Raw genomic sequence first — 20,317 nt, 5'->3', positions numbered from 1 at the left:
GTGGCATGCAAGACAACATCATTCCGAAAAGGGATTTTGTAAAGTCAGACCGAAAGAGACTTTTATCTTCTGATGGAATTAGCCAGATTGAGAATTCGCTGTTAACGTTCGTCCGCAGTACTCACCTTGAAGGAGACTGTGTCTAAATGAGCTCCTCAGAAGACGATATTTGGGACAGAGTTTGATTGGATTTTTGTAGGTTGATGGTAAGACCCAATCTCTTGAAGAGAGTGTGCAAACGTTTGTGGACTTTATCGCTGCTCTTACGGATGGAGCCTTGATCAGCCAGTCGTCCAAATATGGACAGACTTGATGTTGCTGTTGTCTGAGGAATGCTGCGACTGGAGCCAGGCACTTGGTAAAAATCCTGGAAGCCGATTTCTGACCAAAGGGAAGTACTCTGAATTAGTAGTGGCATCTGGCAACCACAAATCTCCGGTATTTTCTGTGTTTTGGATATATAGGGATGTGAAAGTAGGCATGCTGGAGGTCCAAGGTTGTCTCACAATCTTGTCAATGTAGGAGCTTCAGCACCTCGTGCAATGTTATCATTCGGAACAATTGCTTCTTCAAAAATAGATTTAGGTTTCGGAGGTCCAAAATTGGTCTCCACTGCTTTAACTTCTTTCGGACCAAGAAGAAATGGGAGAAGAAACCTGTGCCCCTGCTGGATAATGGAACCTTTTTTTATTGCTCCTTTTTAGGTCTTGCAGCGAGACTCTAGTAAGCAGTCCGAAAAGTCTACCAAAACCGCGGATTAGACACAGTTCATGTGATCTATGCGCGTGCACGCCAGCCACGTCACACACCACCATTTGTATGTGCCTCGCATCAGACTTCAAAGGCTGCCCCCCCAATCAGACTTCAAAGGCTGCCGCTCCCCCGCATCGGACTTCAAAGGAATGCGCTCCCGCTCCCCCGCTACAGCAATGCCGAGAGCTTGTTTCTGGACGAAAGTGAAAGCCTACCGTTTACAGTAGCCTTGCACCTCAAATGCTGTTGCTGTGTTGCCATCTCTCTAGGGACACGCAGCTTGAAAACACTCTACTTGCTAGCTGCAATTCTACATCCGCTATGCTTTGCCTCTAGACACGTTGATCCCTCGCAGACTGTGCTGACTCTGCCCCTCCTGATTCTGAAACTGACCAACGCAGTCAACACCAGTCTCTTCTCTCTGTCTCATGATGTCTGCCCTGCCACCATTTACTTCGGACCCTCGCCCTCACACACCCTCTCACCCTCACACCCCCTTACCCTAACACCCTCACCCCCCTCACTCACCCTCAGACACCCCCTCACCCTCTCACCCCTCACCCTCTCACCCCCTTACCCTCACCCCCCCACACCCTCTCACCCCCCCACCCTCACACCCTCTCACCCCCCCACCCTCACCCTCTCACCCCCTTACCCTCACACCCCCTCATACCCTCACCCCCCCACCCTCACTCACCCTCTCAAACCCTCTCACCCTCACACACCCTCTCACCCTCACCCTCACACCCCCTCACTCTCACACCCTCTCACCCCCACACCCCCTCCCCCTAACTCACCCTCACCCTCACACCCCTCACCCTCAAACCCCCTCACCCTCACACACACCCTCACCCTCACACACACCCTCACCCTCACACATCCCCTCACCCTCACACACCCCCTCACCCTCACACACCCCCTCACCCTCACCCTCACACCCCCCACCCTCACACCCCCTCACTCTCACACCCCCTTACCCTCACACCCCCTTACCCTCACACCCCCTTACCCTCACACCCCCTCACTCTCACACCCCCTCACTCTCACATCCCCTCTCACACCCCTTCACTCACACCCTCTCACCGCCTCACCCTCTCACCCCCACCCCCCCACCCCCCACACAACCCCTCACCCTAACACCCTCACTCACCCTCACACTCCCTCACCCTCGCACCCCCTCACCCTCACACCCCCTCACCCTCACACCCCCTCTCAGCCCCTCACCCCCTCACCCTCTCACCCCCCCACCTTCACACCCCCTCACTCACCCTCACCCTCACACACCCTCTCACCATCACACACCCTCTCACCCTCACACACCCTCACACACTCACCCCCTCACCCTCACACCTTCTCACACCCTCACACCTTCTCACACCCTCACCCTCACACCCCCTCACACTCCCACACCACCTCACCTTCACACCACCTCACCTTCACACCGCCTCACACCACCTCACCCTCACACCACCTCACCCTCATTCCCTCTCACCCCCCCACTCTCACTCAACCTCACACCCCCTAACTCTCACACCCCCTCACCACCCTCAAACACCCTCATCCCCTCTAACCCTCACACACCCCCTAACCCTCACACCCCCTCACCCTAACTCACCCTCACACCCCCTCACCTTCACACCCCCTCACCCTCACACCCCCTACCCTTCACACACACACCCTCACCAGCGTAGCATAACAAAACACAGCATAGCATCACAAAAAAGCATAGGGTAGCAAAACATAGCATAGCTTAAGAAAACAAAGCATAGGATAGCAAAACAAAACATAGCATAGCAAAACACAACAAAACAAAGTATAGCAAAACAAAACATAGCATAGTAAAACAAAACATAGCATAACATGACAACAAAACATAGCAGTACAAAACATAGGATAAAACAAAGCATAGCATAACATAGCATAGCAAAACACAACAAAACATAGCATAACAAAACATATCATACATAAAACATAGCACTGCAAAGCATAGCAAAACAAGGCATAGCATAACACAACATAGCATAGCATAACAAAACAAAGCTAAGCATAACAAAACATAGCATAACAAAATATAGAAAAACAAGGCATAGCATAAAAACACAGCAAAACATAGCATAACAAAGCATAGCAAAACACAACAAAACATAGCATAGTAAAACAAAACACAACAAAATATAGCATAGCATAACAAAACAAAGCATAGGATAGCAAAACTAAATATAGCATAGCATACCATAACAAAGCATAGGATAGCAAAACTAAACATAGCATAACAAGCCATAGCATAGCATAACAAAACACAGCATAGCATAACAAAACATAGCATAACAAAACATAGCATAACAAAACACAACAAAACATAGCATAACAAAACATAGCATAGCATAACAAAGCATAGCATAGCAGAACATTGCATAACAAAACAAAACATAGCATAGCATAACAAAACACAGCATAGCATAACAAAACACAGCATAGCATAACAAATCAAAGCATAGGATAGCAAAACAAAACATAGCATAACATAGCAAACAGCATCACTCCGCACCACCACAGCATCACTCAGGGGCACCACAACATAACTATGCGCTACCATAACATCACTGAACGCCACAGAATCACTCGTTCGCCATCACAACATCACTCAGCGGCACCACAGCATCAATCTGTGCAACCATTCAACAACATCTGGTTGGTTCAAATATGTTCTCTCAATGTTTCAAGCTTTATTACAAATGTAACAAAAAGATGTTAATATTTCACTTCTGTTCTTGGATTATCATCCCAATAAAATACACTGAACATAATCTTCACAAAAGTAATTTACAAAACTTTAAGCTATTGCCATTATAAATTACATTAACTTTTATTTAAGTATTAATTATTGAAAAAAAATTAAAAGCCATTGTTGTTTGTAATATCAATACATGTAAGTTACGTAAATACAACACATATTGCATTACAATTGCTATAGGTGTCACATTTGCGAAAGTTATAACTATTGGCATTGTCAATGACAAAGCTATTAATTTCGCTATTTTCAAAAACAAAACAAATAAAACATTTGTCATTTACAACACCAATAGCTCAAACTTTCTAATTGAGAGACCTATTGCATTGCAAATGCTTGTTGAAGCATGTTTCTGACCTCCTGCTGAAGTGCTTTGAGATACCTGTGGGCGGAGGTTTGAGGAAGTGTGTAGATGGTTTCTGGATAAACTCTAGTGTGTCCCCGAATTGTACTAGACGAAAGACCCACTGGTCCGTACTAATGGATGACATTGATTGAGGTAGTGAGAGATATTTCCTCCTAGGCAGGTATGAGAAGTTAGACATAAATGTGAGAAAGGAAAAGATGGAGCCATAGCCTGTGGTGTATCATTGCCAACGGCTAGTATTCTTGCCAGCTCGTGGTGTTTTCCCCCTATTTGGTCTGATGTAGGATGAATGAGGTGGCTGCCTGTGTTGGTACTGAGGCCGGTATGTCTGAGATGTCGAAGAGTATATTGGGTAGAGGTATTGCTGATACCTCCTCTGTAGGATGGCTGTCCTCGTCCTCTAGAACCTCGAGAAATAACTTTTCTGAATTGCAGCGTCCCCAATGACTTGCCTTGATGGTTTTCATGACAACTAAAAGATCTTCCCCATCATATCTAGTTTTGTACCTCTGGACGAAAAGAGGTGGCTTTGAGCGATCCCTGTCTGCGCAAAACTGCAGATCCAGCCAGTTGCCTAAATCCAGTCACAGCAACATCCATAGCTGAATCAATTTTCTCATTGGAAGCCCTCTCTCCTTCATGCTGAATCTTTTTTGCTTCTTCCTTCACATCTTCCGGCAGCTGGTCGATATATGAGGCAATGTCTGACCACATTTGGCGATCATAGGGCCCTAGAATCGCCAGGGAATTTGCAGGCTTAACCATTAGTGCAAACATTGCAGAGAACCTTTTGCCAATTAAATCCAGACGTCTGCCTCTCTGACTGGGGGTGCAGATAAAGGCGCCGCAGGATTTTTGGAGTGTCGTTGGGCGGCCTGCAATACCACAGAGTCTGGTTTTGGGTGACCTGTGAGGCACGCTGAGGCGTATTCTGTGGTCTCATTTCTTATCAAGACATGGCAATACCGCTGGCACGGAGGCAGGGTTCTTCATGGTCCGAATACCTTTATCCCAAATATAATCTATTATGGGAATAGCTCGGACTGACTTTCAAAAAGGCTCTTTAAAATCATATAAAAAGCAGTCAGCTTGTTTGGATGGCATAGGTATAGCAAATCTTTTGGCTGCATGCTCTAACAAGTTGTGAAATCCCCCAATTTCTTCTGGTGGTGAATCTAACGGATGGGGTGTTGGTGAGGCGGGCGATGACATTCTGTACATCCCAATCTGAGGCTGTCATGCAATTCATGCAATTCCCATTCCTCATCTGAAGAGGCTGGTTCCTGGAGAGGAACAGCTTGTGGAGTACTAGGGACCGATAACACAGCAGGAGTATTTAGTCGTATAGGTGAGGTCACCTGGGATGGCGGAGGTCTATTGGCTGGCACTGACGGTGGAGCGTTGCCTGTAATCTTGTAGCATGAACTGTAAATCAGATAATGCAGAGGGCATATGAACTATTTCCTCAAGAGACTGCTGATGTCCTTGTGCAGGTTGCATAAAATAGGCTTGAGCATAGCATTGTTGATCATCCTCCTCGTCATCATATGGCTGACACTTAATGTGTAATTCTGATGGACTATAAGCGTCTCCAAACAGACCACTATCTGGCTGGAAATCTTCATCACCCCCTTCCAGTAGAGGAGGTAGTAATAGAGGTGTAATTCTACTGAGTGAAGTGTGCTATTGTGTAATTTCCACATCCTGTGTCTTTTCCAGTGAATTATCTTCATAGACACAACTATCATCGATGACTGTCGACTACGATGTCTTCAGTTCCAAAGATTTTGCCTCGTCGTCGACGATGATGACTTAGTAGACTGTTGTGACAACGACAACAGTTGCGGTTTCGTTGACGGTAGAGATCTCGTCGACGCCGGTGATTGCTCCTTCGTGGATGGCTTCTTCGACGAGGATATCTCAGACGGTGGCATGCTGGATGACGATGACTGCCTAGTCTACCGCTGTAGTTTCGTCGACGTTTCCGTCGATACTCTATGACGACGGTGCCAACATCGGTTTTGTCATCGATGACGAGTGCTCCGTAGACAATGCTTTCTCCTTCGGTATCAGAGGGTCGGTCAACGAAATTGGACCCTGTGTCAACGATGTCGTTGACGATGAAATCCATAGAACAAGTTGTCGACCTGCCTTCAGTGCAGCCTCTCGTCGACGAATTGGTTGAAACACTCTCCTTCATATGAGAACTCTCCGATTGCTTGTCAGAAGAGGGTTTTTTGAATCTCAATTTAAGTTGAGCTGGAGGTGTATCTGGCTCAGAAACAGTCTTAGGTACCTGCTCTTTTTTGTGAGAGCCTTTACGGCACTCAGAGGAAGATTCGTGAGAGGACTGCTTGGCACATTTATTGACAGGTTCCTTATCGGACTGTGAAGGATCCCTGGGTCTTTTTTTAAAGGATTTTAGAAGTTTTAGAGGAGATTGACTGCTCACTTTCTGAATCTGAACCAGGATCAGACCTAGTTTTTAATTTTTGAAGCCAAATTAAAAGATGTCCTTCTCGATCCCTCAGGGTTTTGTTTGAGAATGTACGACAAATTCTGCAGCCTTATGAGAAGGGTACAAAAAATAGGTGAAGTTTTTATGAGGGTCCTCTACATAAAGCCTTTTCTTCAAACAAGTGGCACATTCTCTAAAGAGAGCCTTCTTAGTCTCATCAGCCATAGTTCAGTCAGATTTAGCAATCCATCAACAAATAAGTAAATCCACTCCATTAATGTCACTATAATGAAGTTAAAGTACTTTCCTGACAGGAAATCATGAAAATGTCATTTAGAAGAGAAAACTAAGCAGAGCTCAGGAGGAGACTCCCTTAGCACAACGTGGAGTAGAAAATCGGAGGTGCGGACCTTCTCTCTGGAAGGTTCTAGAGGGTGACTGATGCTGATTGGTCAAAGCAGAACTTTGGTTCTTTTTTAATAATGACCATGATAGGTTAATAAACTGAGGGGCCTAGGCTTTTCTTGTCTATACCTATCAGTGTACTATTACTTATACTAAGTCTACTACTACTATTTTAAATACCAGGGACCCCTATCATGATGGGGAATAATTCAAAAAAGTGAATCTATGAAAGTTCCTATACTGGAGTAATTAAGTTGTACTCAAAGGTTAGCCATGAGGGCAATGACGAAAGAGCTTTAATCTCTCGTTCTGCATGTTAGGTAAACCACACACCTCTTTAGAAGAAGAGGGTATCTCATGATGTTTAAGTCCCCAGATCAGATTAGAAAGATATCATTTGAACTACTCTGGAGAAAGGTATCCAAATTATGTGTTCAGTGCGATGACTACACCAAATCAAGATACATAAAATGTATTATTATAAAAACTTTCAATATTTCAATAGTGATATAGTCGATACTAGAACGAATCCAGCCCCCCCCCACCACCCCCACCCCTTCGAGCTTCCAGCATCAGACGGGGATGTAGTCCTAGAAAAAGATAAAAATCAATCAACGAAAATCGTGTCTACTAGCAATGTGACTTGTAAAAAAAGAAATCTGAGCTACTTTAGTACAATGATGCCAGTTCTTGGAGGAAAACTTGTTTGCCAAGCCTGCAACATGCCAGGATATATCTGTCCATTCAAAAGTACCCGGGGATTAGCAATTGGCAGCTTATCTGTAGCTGAATACCATTGAGCAATGGTACACAATGTTGAACACGGGGATATTTCTTCCTTCTTTGGGGAGTTAAGTATTCCCCTTTTTAGAATGAGGAGTTAGTCTGTTTCCTTTACTGACTCAAGGGTGGCAAACCTATTGTCGATGCCCACATTGTACCTTTGAGCTCATAGCTCTTCTCTTATAATTAGGGTGTGTATTCCGCATAAAAAAAATTCTTCGGGGTTATAACAAAAACAAAAAAAAGCTGTACGACTTCAACATTGCCTCCTGAGCCGACACCACTAAATAGCATGTTCGATGGAGTCAATAGTATATATTTAACCATTTGAGAGTATTGAAAAATCCAAACAGAAGCCCCCCTTGTAGGAAACCTGCTCTGTATATACTATACCAAAGTAAGGTATAGTGTGCTCAGATTCCAGTGGATACCCAGAGGCTTTACAGAGGCTAAAGTAAATAATAGTAAATGCTCTTTTGTAGTAGCGTGGTCCAGCAGTTAGGCATATCAGAGGGCTGTGTTAAGCATGGGCTGTGTTAAGCATTTCTTGTACACATTCAGGCAAGAAATGATTACACACACTCAGTGACTTAATCTGAGACCAATTGTTTGTAAAATATTACTTTTTACATGTTTATTAAGTAGAACCAAAGATACTAGTTGCAGTAAAATAAATTTTGTAATATCACAATTTTCAAGTATAAAAAGTTAACCCAGTGCACTTTTAGAGCAGTTCAATGTTATCCTAGGGTCGGAAAGCAATCATGCAATTGGGCCCAGCGACCGAATAGGACCTCTGCACCTTGCCGCCCCAGTGCAGCTGATGATGCAGACTCTACACTTACCTGGCCCTTGCCCAGTGTAGGTCCTGAAACCCGAACATTGGATTTGTAGGTTGTGTAATAAGGTCGAATTCGATCACTGGACCCAATGTTAGTCAATGGAAACTGGAGGCACGCAAAGTGGTGCCAGTTGTAGGTAGGTAAAATCGGACTCTGGGTCAAAATCCGGGGGTTAGGACCAGCACTACGGGCCATGAGGCAGCACTAAAGACACACCCTCAGCGGCACAGAGGCGGTCGGATGCAGAGTGCCAACACAATGATGGGCGCCCGAAACATAGCAATAGAAACTGAAGATCTTGAACAAAGGCTTCAGGCTCAGACCAGCAGGCTGGATGAAAGAAACCGGTGGCTCTTGCAGTAAGTTAGGGTGCTGAGGAACTCGGTAGACACCGTCGGTCGAGCTCTCCAAGGTTGGGGGTTGCGCGCACAGTGGTGTCTTTGGAAGTCCGAGAAATCTTGCTGGTTGCGGTTGGGGATCCCTTCGTGCTGAGGCTGCAGGAGTCATCGTGGAGTCCAGGGGAGGTCCCTCTAGGATGGACTTGAGTGCAGGACCGCAGGGCTACATGGACTATGGCCGAAGGCATCTGGTGCAGAGGCGAGTCCAGAGGGTTGGTTCTGTGGTTCAACTCTTCTTGTTGATTTCTCTGTGGACAGGGAGAGAAAGGTGTGGCACAGTGGCCAGAGTGGCTTACTATGGCGCGCTGGGCTCACGGTTTGATTCTTCATGGCAACTCAGCATGAAATGACACTGGGCAATAGCTCACTTAATCTCCCAAACGGCCCCAGAGCTCTGAAACCATTTAGGGGTGATAGGTTTGTGCTTCGAAATAGAATTATAGGGCCACTGTCCTCAGGTGGTTCTTGGTCTTTAGGGAAGGCAGGCAGTCCTCCGAGGGTTGCAGAGCTCACAGGGCCTCCAGGACGAGTCGCTTTTTGAAGCAGGTTTCTTCGAGGACTGCAGATAGGCTGGTGGGGCTGAGGCAAAGTCAGTGTCGTCTGGAGTCTTCACTACTATACGGCTTTCAGTCCTCCTCCTTGTTTATGTCGCCAGGAATCTAAGGATCAAGGATCAGGGGTGCCCCTATATACTCAATTTAGAGGAATTTCAGGGACTAGAGGTAGCAATCAAAAGGCTACTTACTTTTAGGGTGACCACACCCTTTGTATGTCCCCTCCCTTTGGGGAGGGGGCAAACCCATGATCCTATTGGCTAAAATTCTCACAACCAATTTGGAGGATATTCAAAGGAGGTGGGTCATGTAAGCTTAGGACACCTTAGGCGTCGTCCTGGCTGAGAGGAGACACACCTCTCCTACTTACTAATTTTCCAACCAACCTTTCCACCAAAAGTGCGGCTTGGTCAGGGGGGCATGTATCTCCACTAGCTGGAGAGGCCCAGGCTAGAATATCAAAAGGGAAGAAAGCGTTTTTAAGGCTTACCTCCCTTGAATGCTGTTCCTGCTTGGGGGTAGGTGTGAAGCACCTCCACCCACAGCAGGCTTTGTTTCTCGCTCACAAAAGCTCATCCTTAGGGAGTCAGAAACATCTGGAAGTGGCAGGCTGGTGTAGACCAGTACACTACACACTAGCGGTTGGATAGGTTTTCAAGGTGCAACCTCTGAGGTGCCCTTGGAGTCAATTTCACTGGCATCAGTGTGGGCTCATTGATCTGAGATGTTGGGTACCAAACATCTTGGGATTCGGTGAAGCCATCATGGAGCTTTAGAACTCGTGTACTCAGTATGGCTTTACCATGAACTTATAATGTCTAAGAACAGACTTAGACACTATAAGGGCAGCTCCGCTCATGCAGTTATGCCCTCACCAGAGGTATAGTGTACCCTGCCTTTAGGGCATTAAGAACTGCTGTAGGTGTGACTTGCCTATGCCTCTGGCTGTGCTGGCAAGCCTAGCACACAGGGATGTTTGCAAGGTTGACTCTTCACTTTTAGTTGCACCAAAGCACGCAGGTTGCAGTGGCAGTGTGCATGTGTTTGGTGAGGGGTCTCAAAGAGTGGCGTAATACATGCTGCAGGCCTTAGAGACCCTCTTTTTTTACAAGGGGTGTACATATGGGGCAGGGGCGTGTCAACAGCGGAAACAAAGGTACAATTCTGGGAAATACCGCGGGCATTGGAAATCTGATTGGAAGGGACCCAGTGCACATTTAGTCAAAGTTGCAGAGTCTGGCAAAAAGTGGAGGGTAACCATGCCAAAAAGGAGCACTTTCCTACACCCCTCATTGGATTTCCTGGTGCTACCTATTTACTTAACTCTTTTTGCAGTCATAATTTCATGATACAGTTGATCAAACCCTTTATGATAACTAATGAACTGTTTTATTTTGAGATCCCACCAAGACTCTCTTAATGTGTGGTCAAGACAGGGACCCCCTTCAAAATCAGCATATATAGCGTTTCCGGTAGAAGTTGCAGGTTACGGTGTGGGAAGCAGTTATACTCCTTGAATACATCACACCATTTATTAAGAACCAGGGCTGGGCTGGCATAGCGGGCATAGGGTGTTTTCCCGGTCGGCTGGAATGGTGGGGGCCAGTTTTGGAGCAGTACGGTACATTTTTGTTACTGTGGGCCGGTTTTGCAGCAGTGCTGCAATATCAGCCCCCAGTAACAAAAACAGCTGGCAGTGCTGGGGCCAGATTAGTGAAGCAGCAGTGCTTCACACTAGCACCCACCCCCTGCGGGGCCGGTCTGACAAATTGCCAGGCCTACTTTGTATTCCCAGTCAGGCCTGGCTCAGAACCCTTCCCTGTAGTTCACTTCCTTGCAATTCATCCTTTTGAGAAGAGGAGTGAGCCATTATTTACCTAGAGGTCTTCCCTCCTGTAGGCTGGTGGTAATCAGCCAGACAGGTTATTTGGCATAGTGTGACTCTGCTCTGGTCGCTCAGATTTATCCCTTAGGAGAGTTGGACATGTCCTTTTGTGTATTTCCGTTGTTAGTAGTATCTGGACTCTGCATGCTACTTGTACTTGGACTATTGATGAGTTTATTTAAAAACTCCAGTACATTTGTTGCAGCTGCTTCAAGCTTCACTTGTTTACTATTTTTCCCTCCGAAACAGACTTCACGAGGTTATTCAAATCACTCAACTGAGAGCTAAAACTTTGTACATGGGATCCAATATCCACTACTGGTTTTACTTTCGTCATTTGCACAGCTGTTTTGCCTGTGCCCTTTTCTTTTTGGCTGGTGGAGGAAGGGCAATAGGTGGGGAAGAGTTTGTAATGGGAGACAAGGAGGTGCTTGAAATACACAGGTTATTTTTGCGGGTAGGGTAGGCATTTCCAAAGTGGGCGCTCACATGTGCCCGCCTTTGCGCCCCCCCCCCCCCAATCGCAGTCAGTACCTCAATGAACTTCATTGTATCTCTTCTAGTCTTAACTCCAAATTAACAATCTCTTCAATAATCAAGGCAATGGCCTCTGAAAGAAAATTTATAATAAAACTGGAGGCAACTCTCACTTTACAATTACATCAATGTGTTTTCCTTTTCCCCACTGTTTGGCAATGTGAGTTAGAGAGGCTTGACTAAACTAGAGAGTTAGCAAGATGAGGAGAGTTCGCAAGATGAGAATAAATTCACATCCCCCGAACTGTTTTCTAGGGGGTGGCTCAGCCCAGTCTCGAACAGGAACAGATGAGCCCATCTTGGCCCGTTGTAAGAAAGTGGCTCTATATATACTGGACCAAAGTAAGGTACAGTGTGTATAGAGTCCCCAGTCTCCAGAGGTATGACAGAGGTTAAAGTCCGATATATGACCTTACTCTCTAAAGTGGTAACTTGGTCGAGCAGTAAGGCAGTATCAGAGGACAGTGTAAAGCATTTGTTGTACACACTTAGTCAGCAAAAGGTTTCACACACTCAAGAACTGAACTCTAGGCCAATTGTTTTATATCAAGTTATATAGTTCTTTTATTTTAGAACCAACAGGTATCAAAATTAACTTTTCTCAATATGAGGGACTTTAGGAAATTACTTTGCAAAAAGGCAATAGACTTTGTAAGTACAATAGCTACAGTGGTTGCAATAGGCAACACAATTTGAAACACAATTTAACATTGTGTTAAATGGGTTTTGCTAGATAAATGCAATTGATTACTTTATGGATTACTTTTCTATCCCCAGGACTGGATCCTAGATTCAGTCCCGGGACATGTGCTGTAAACAGTTAAGTAAAAGCGTTTTGGTTACAGTAGTGATTTTTAAAGAATATAAATGTATTTTCAAAGATGACACTTCAAAACTTTTCAGTGAAAACCAAGCAATGTTATCCTATGGGAGGAAATTCAAGTCACAGGTAAAGTAGGTTCTCGTTACTTTTCTAATCCAGTACTGGACTCCTAGGTTCAGTACTGGACCTCTACCTAAGACAGGTAAGTAATTACGTTTTAGCACTTGGTACGATTTTTAAAGAATATTTGTACTTTGCAAAAATCGACACTTGGAAGAAATTTCACAGAAAAACAGTTAATGGTTTCCTATGGAAGAAAATTCAGGTTACTGGTAAGTACAGTTATGATTACTTTTGCCGTTCAGAACTGGGCTAAAAGGTGAGTAATTCCGAATTTGTTATTCGGCTGATTTTAGATGAATATTTTAAAGTTTCAAAACTCCACACTTAAAAGAAATTTCAAGTGAAAACCAGTCAATGTTAACCTATGGAAGGAAAGTGAGTTATTGGCTTTTAGTTAAGTACTCGACTGATAGAGTTAAGGTTCTGGGCATAGACTCAGGGGTCTCCCAGGGTCGGAAAGGTACAGTTGTTACACCCTCAGCGGCACAGGGGCAGCCGGGTGCAGAGAGAGAGTAGGCCCAATGCAATCCAATTGAGGGTAGGAGGCCTTTGGTTGGTGGCTGAAATCAAGCAGGCCACGAGGCTGTGCAAGCTGAGCTCCTGGTCACTTACTCAGGGCAAGTGGGGAAGTAGAGTAGAGTAGTGGTTGCACTTTCAGCGGCACTCGGGCGGCTGGGTGCAGGTTGCTTTTGAGCCGTCGGGCGTTCAATGTTATCTAATGGGTAAGTTAAAAAGTGGACCAAGGCTGCATACTCTGGGACAGAGATTCTTCAGGTGCGACCACCACTTCGAGAGGTAAGTTGGGATCTTGGAAAAGAGGTAGGTACCCCAAAGAAAGGCACAGAGGGCCGCAGGGCGCCGATTGCAGGGGTGTATTTTGGTGTTGGGAAATCTTACCCTCAGCTGGTCGTGGTTGGAGGGGTCCCTGGTTCTGGGGCTGCAGGCGTTGTCTGGTTCGTCGAGGAGGGTCTTTGGGCACTGGACTTCGGGTCCCAGTCGCCGGGGGGACGTCCCGGGGTCTTGGATCACTCAGGCACAGGCCGGGCTTGGCAGGTGCAGAGTGGGCTGGATTTGCGGTTCCTGGCTGGCACCAGGGGTATTGCTGTTTGAGCAGAGCCACTGCTCGTGGGAGTCCCAGTCTTTTGGAAGGTTCAAGGCAGGCAGGTCCTCCGGGGTTTTCGAGGTTGCTGTCCGCAGGAGGCGCCAGAGTTTTGCAGGAGCAGGTTCATGGATCAACAAGCCTGTAGAGCAGGGGTCTTCAAAGTGTGGGGCGCGACCCCCAGGGGGGCCACGGAGTGATTGAAAGGGGGTCGCGCATTCCCGATCACACTTCTTCCCCAGGCCCATCTGACTACATGGATTCAGGCCCCCTCCTCCCCCATAGTGTGTCTCAGCTCGAGCTGCTGTCAGCTGCGCTGGGCTGTGTCTGCAGTCTTATCTCCAGCACAGCCCGGCACCCCTGAGTTTTTCACAGGTCGTTAACGGCCATTTACATATTTACATAGCTTTTGAAAACTGGTCGCTGAGGCTTAGTTTTTTTTTTTATAGTTCCAGTACCCCCTGGGCCCCAACTCAGCCTTTCCGTTACATTTGTATTTTACATTTACTGCAATAGTGTGAGAATAGGAACAGTAATGTTACATGAGGAGAAAATTACAAGTGAACAAAGTACAAAAGCAAACGTTAAGTTACATGAGGCAAAAGTGACAATAGTGAGCAACCAAAATACAAGAGGTAGCAAACGGTACATTACAGGAGGAAAAAGTGATAGGCTACAAAAGCGTACAAAGTAAAAGTAGAGGTATAATACTGCAATAAATGGCACACTCAAACACAAGAACAAACGTTTCGTAGGCAATGGTGGCACTTGTGCAAGTATCTAAAGCAAACAAAATGTGAGAGGTAGCAAACAGTGTGTTACAAGAGAAATGGCTGGTATTTTTTTCTTCTGGCAACTCTACTTTTTATTATTTCTTTTCATGAAATACATTGTGAAGCACTCTGACACCTTCGGGTAAAGTCCGCTCTATATAAAAACGCATAAATAAATACATTCGTAATGTGACTTTTCGGTCTCTGTTCCCTTTATCAGTCATGGATCATTGAGGCAGTCTTAGAACACAATTAAAAGTGCTTTCTATTTATATTTGCTGTTCCAAGTATGCACAGATGAGTGGTGAAATATACAGCTTTACGTGACTGCCTATTTTTGTACCGTCTGGGACATCAAAATATTGAGCAGGCAACCCTAATCATAGGACTGGAAGTATGTTGCAAGATCAGAATATTTATTTCCTCCACCCTCCACCCTCGATCCCTGATTAATGTCCTAATAGCAATAGTTTAACCTATATCTTAAACCCTACGCCGCAGTCAATAATATGTTGAGTTACTTCAAGTGTCTGGAAATGCACCCTGCATTCAGAAAACTCACTCCTCATTCTAGCACTTCACTTTCATGCTCACCCTGCATTCACAGCGATCACAATGCACTCACACTGTTCACCATGCACTCACATCATTCACCCTCTCACCCTGCACTCACAGTGATCACTCTGCAATCACAATGCACTTGCAATGTTCTCCCTGTATCTCAACCTGCAGTCAAGCTACTCATCTGCACTCATCCTGCACTCATGTGACACCTCATTCACCTGCCCCCTCACTGCTCAATTTGCAACTCGCTCAAACAAGCCCATCATTAACCATGCATTCTTTCATCCCACTCTGCACTTATATCCACACTCAAATTCATATGGCCACCTCACTCACCCTGCAGTCACTCCTCTTTCACTACTCTCATACTGTTGCATCGCTCACCGTGCACTCACATGGGCACTCTTCTCATCCACAGAGGGCAGGGTTTTAGGGACCCCTGCTGCTCCCGGACAGGGCCAGGTGAGCTTCTAATGTGGCAGCACGTATTCCTGCGGACTAGACATCTTTCTGATGTTAATTGCTGTATTTTGGTTGTAAACTGGTACGGTTTTATTGTGAGCAAAAAAATGTCAAAATAATGAAGCAATTCTATCCCAAAATAACGTGGCATCACATAACATTTACATTTTCCTCTCACACAATTTAGTCAAGCCTTCCGTGTAATTTGGTCCTCCCCTGCCTTGTAATTCCAGAAGCCCTGCCTACAGGTTTAGAAATGTTTGTCAGGAGGGGGTCCTTATGACTGAAAATGTTGACAGGGGGGTCTCGGCACCCAAAAGTTTGAAGACCTCTGCTGTAGAGGGTTCTGGGGCCAAGTCAGTGGGTGTTGTCCTTTTGTTAGCAGCACGGCAGGTGTTCTTGTTTCTTGTTCCTCTTCTTGTTGCAATCAGGATCTGAAGAAGGAAGGTTCAGGGTGCCCCATAATATTAATTTTAGGGGCGTTACAGGTAGGGCAAGGTTAGGGACCAAAGGGTCCCTGTCCTGGGGTGGGTACACCCCCTATCATGCTCCTCTCCTGTGGGAGGGGGGCAGGAGTCTAGCTGTGATTGGGCAGGGCTCCCCATCTCCATGATGGCCAGAGCCTGACATTGTGCTTCACCTCGCCTCTCCCACTGGAGGGGTAAGTTGGCATAGGCTGGCACACCCCCTTACCTCACTTAGGGTTTCTCGCCGTTCTTCCTGCCAGAGTGGGGGTCAGAACCGGTGGGGGCCAGTTGCTGAGTAAAGCAAGTGGCGTGGAGAAGCTCACAAAGGCAGTATGCCTTTGAAGCTTCCCCTGCCCATCCTGGGGGAGGAGGCTTGGCACCTCATCCCAGGATGTGCAGCTCGTCATGAGCCTCGAAGAGGTTAAACCACCGAGGGGTGGGGGAACTGGATGTGGGGTATGAAGTCGTTAAGGCTTGGGAAATAGCAGAACATAAGCTCTCAAAATCCTGACTAAACACACCGAGGAGGCCTCATCCGATAAACACCTGTTAATTATCTCATAATTTTCAGACACAAATTTTTCCTCCAAATGTGTGGGATCAACAACCTCCAATTTTATTCTGCACACTTTATTTGCATTAAAAGCAATGGGGGCGGTAATTAACTTAGGGTCAGCTGTAATATGATCATATTTTTTAAAGCTATAAAGGGTTATGGTCACTGTCAGGATGTGGAATTACCTTAATATCAGTTATTAACAAGGATAATCAATAGCAACTAACATAAAATCGATGGTACTAGTATAATTTCCTCCTGCAAAACTCAAGTGGCAATTAGAGGTAGCCTTCATACAGACGGTTAAAAAACACTAATTTGTAATCAAAATATTATTCATTGCGTCCCCATACTTGGAGAGTGTGAAGTACGATAATGCTTGACCCCCCCACCCTCCCCCACCTGCTATTTTCTATACCACACACTCTCTAATCGTTAATCAACACGCTGGGCACTTACAGCCTGATTCATCAAGCTGATTTGCGCTCGCAAAGGGCCAGATTCTGAGAATCTGGCCCTTTGTGAGTGCGATTTTTGCATTTGGGATTCATCATCTCAAATGCAAAAATCGGTAATAGCGATTTCGCTATTTTGCGATGATTTACATTTAAGGAATCTCTATTTGAGATTCCTTAAATGCAATTCATCATCCATTTTGAAATAGCGAATTCGCAATTTCGGTCCGCTATTTACCGCGAGGTCAAACCTCGTGGTAAATAGCGAAAACGTAGAAAAATGTTTTTAAAAGCATTTTTCTAAGTTGCATGTTGCACACACACATGTCCTTTGGACATGTGTGTGCGCAACACCTATTTCAATTTGCATTTAAGGGGTGCTACAGGATGTCCTTTGGACACCCCTGGCACCCTTTAAATCGCTATCTTATTTGCGATTAGCTAATTGCTAATCGCAAATAAGGAATACTCCCTGGGGAGATATTCCTTATTTGCGATTAGCAATTTGCTAATCGCAAATAAGGAATGTGTAGGAATCGCAATTCTTTTTGCGATTCCTACATGAATCCCGTTTTGGGAGTCTGTAATAGCGATTCCTTATGAATCGCTATTATAGACTCGCATAACTGGTCTATGATGAATCAGGCTGTTAGTCACTTACCCATAAAATGCAGAACGGGTGAATGGCATCACTTGCCTTCAGAATCACCTCATTTAGCATAGTTAAAACACTAGTGTTTTGATGGCCAAAAATGTTGTGATAGAAGTTCACAATCACCACTTCCAATCCGGAAAGCAATATCATGTGATACCAGGGGTTGGAATCTAGTAACTTCACTTTGGCCTTGTTACATTTCACCTAAATGAAAATAGTTATTCCGCACCTCTTCCTCCCCGAGACCGCAGAAACAGCAGGGACAAAATACAAAAGAAAATCATTTACAAAACAGTATTCCAGTGCCCATGTCTCTTGCAAACAAATCAGCTCAAACTTTGGGATAAAGCTCAGCTAATCCCCACTTGTTAATTTCGAGTGAATTTTAGGGATATTCCAGTATAACAGAGAAGTTGTGATCTGCGTCAATTCGGCAAGAAGGGATAATTACATTTTGACTGTGATCCCGTTCTCCAACCCCAAGGGGCATAATAGTTATATGTTGCGATATAGGGTCAAGCTGACTATTCTCCTGTGGACGTCAACCATTCTCTTGTAGGCGATTTAATAACGAGAAATGATTGGTGAATGTTAATGTAGGCGGCTCTGTCCAGGCCACCAAATTGACCCGGTCCCATAAAATTTACAGGTTGACCCCTGTTCAAAACCCTTGAATGTCTATAAAAATTAACCTAAGGGTAAAGCTTTACTTCCAGAGGGGTAGTTCTCCAGGTGGTTTAATACTACTAGTAAATTTCTTACCACTCAAGGGGATCTGAAATTTATAACTACACACTCCCCAGACGGAGATTGAGGGTGCCTACTCCAGTGACCCTTCTGACTGTTAAAATCTCCTAACAGATCGTTCACCCAGTGTCCATTAGCACTCATTCAGTGCATAGTTTTAGGTTTCAAGTCTTACTCCATTTCCTTCTTCCCCGTACCTAAAACTATTGCGATGTTGATTCAGGTGGCAAACGAAGAAGTGGCAGATGGGGAAGATTTTGCATAGATCTATCATTAGTAGGGTTAATTAACTCTCCTCACCCATCAGAGAGAGCTTCTCTTGCTGGGCATATGAAGATTTGTCTCCCCATATTGTTAGTGGGATTACTTTCATTTGCTAGCAGTAAGTGGATGGCTGTCAATGGAGCAAATAGATTCTGGGGCAGACTAGGAGGAAGCTGGGTGGATGAGGCACCAAGCACAAAATTATTTGGGAGCCTGCGGCCGGCTGGTTGTTCGTCAAGTGTGCCCTTTCCAGATTATGCTGCATAAGCTGGCCACAGGAAGTTACCGTCTCTGTCTACCCTGCTTCAATTTTTGCCATTAAATCCTTAAAGATCTCACCAGGGATTCTAACAATTAAGTAAAATATCATTATGAGCTTTTAACTAAGCATCTAATTGAGCCACTATACAAGAGGTGGTACTTTCTTTTTGTTACGTCTTTACTGGTGAGAAACCATCAGGCCCTTCTGTTGAAATAGATTGATGCTGGAGCTTCCTCTTGGTTGGAATCCACTTGCTCCTGCTTTTTTTTTTTTTACAGAGGCGAGTTAAAAATAGAGGTAATGTCTATACTGGCTATTGAGGGGTCTAGATTAATAGAGAGCCCTTCACACGTCTTCCCCTGCTGGCCAAAAGGCAAAAGTTCTCCTGCGTTGTCTTGTGTATCCACATGTGCTCCAATAATTGGGTGTATATTCTCACTTGAGACGATGTCTTTCTTTGAGCTACAGACAAGAGGCTTGGTAACCGGAGAGTATGAACTGTTGCACTATGCCTGCACTGGTAGCTGCCAGTGATAATGAATGCCACCTTACTGCATCAATTTTATCCCTCTCCCGGCCAATTTCCGAATTGAGAGCCCCCTTAACTGTGGGCAGATAATTTGTAACCAATAGAGATTTTGTTGAAGCCAGTGGAGTGATCTTTGCGATAACTGGACCCTGCATTTTTATTTTCCCCTTTGTCCTGTCAAGCACAAATATAACAAAAATGCCGATACAGGTTTCAAAGGGTAAACCAAACCACCCATTTTTTGGAGCATCCACTAGTGGGACCACCCAAAACATACACATGACCACACGCATCTAAATTTGTCGACAGGAGATGCTGTAGTAGGATTCAGGTCTCTAAATTCTGCTTCGATGGGCAAACCCACAGATTAGATGTGAAACCGGGGCGTACAAGAGAGCCAAGATGAAAGCAGCGCTAAACAAAAAACAGACAGTTGAACATAATTATCATGTTCTGCATCAATTGCTTACAGTCTAGGAATGTGGTTAATAAAGGATTACACCTTTTGACTATTCTCAGCACCTGCCAATAACAATGATCCAACTTTATTCAAACTAGATCTGAAAATACAGCTATGCACATAAAGGGAGATTTTTGTTAAAAACTAAAATTCACTTGGGTATTGTCTGGTTTTCTCTACTTGGTTTTACAATAAGTCAAAAAAATGTTTATGGCAAGCACAATACAGAGCAGGAATCCTTTCTTTAACAAGTTAACACGGTTTTAAGCAAACAGATTAGAATCAATATACAGCCTTGCACTGAC

General features: G+C 45.0%; 1 protein-coding gene across 1 annotated transcript in view; it reads right to left on the bottom strand.

Annotated features, from left to right (window-relative positions):
* The window catches only part of SDHC (succinate dehydrogenase complex subunit C), a 142,831-nt gene that overhangs the window by 11,691 nt on the left and 110,823 nt on the right, over positions 1-20,317 (bottom strand). The gene's annotated exons all lie outside the window — the stretch shown is intronic.

Source organism: Lissotriton vulgaris, chromosome 12 (assembly GCF_964263255.1).
Source record: "Lissotriton vulgaris chromosome 12, aLisVul1.2, whole genome shotgun sequence".
NCBI lineage: Eukaryota > Metazoa > Chordata > Amphibia > Caudata > Salamandridae > Lissotriton > Lissotriton vulgaris.
The sequence above is the reverse complement of the archived record's forward strand: the minus strand, read 5'-3'. Positions and strand labels throughout refer to the sequence as shown.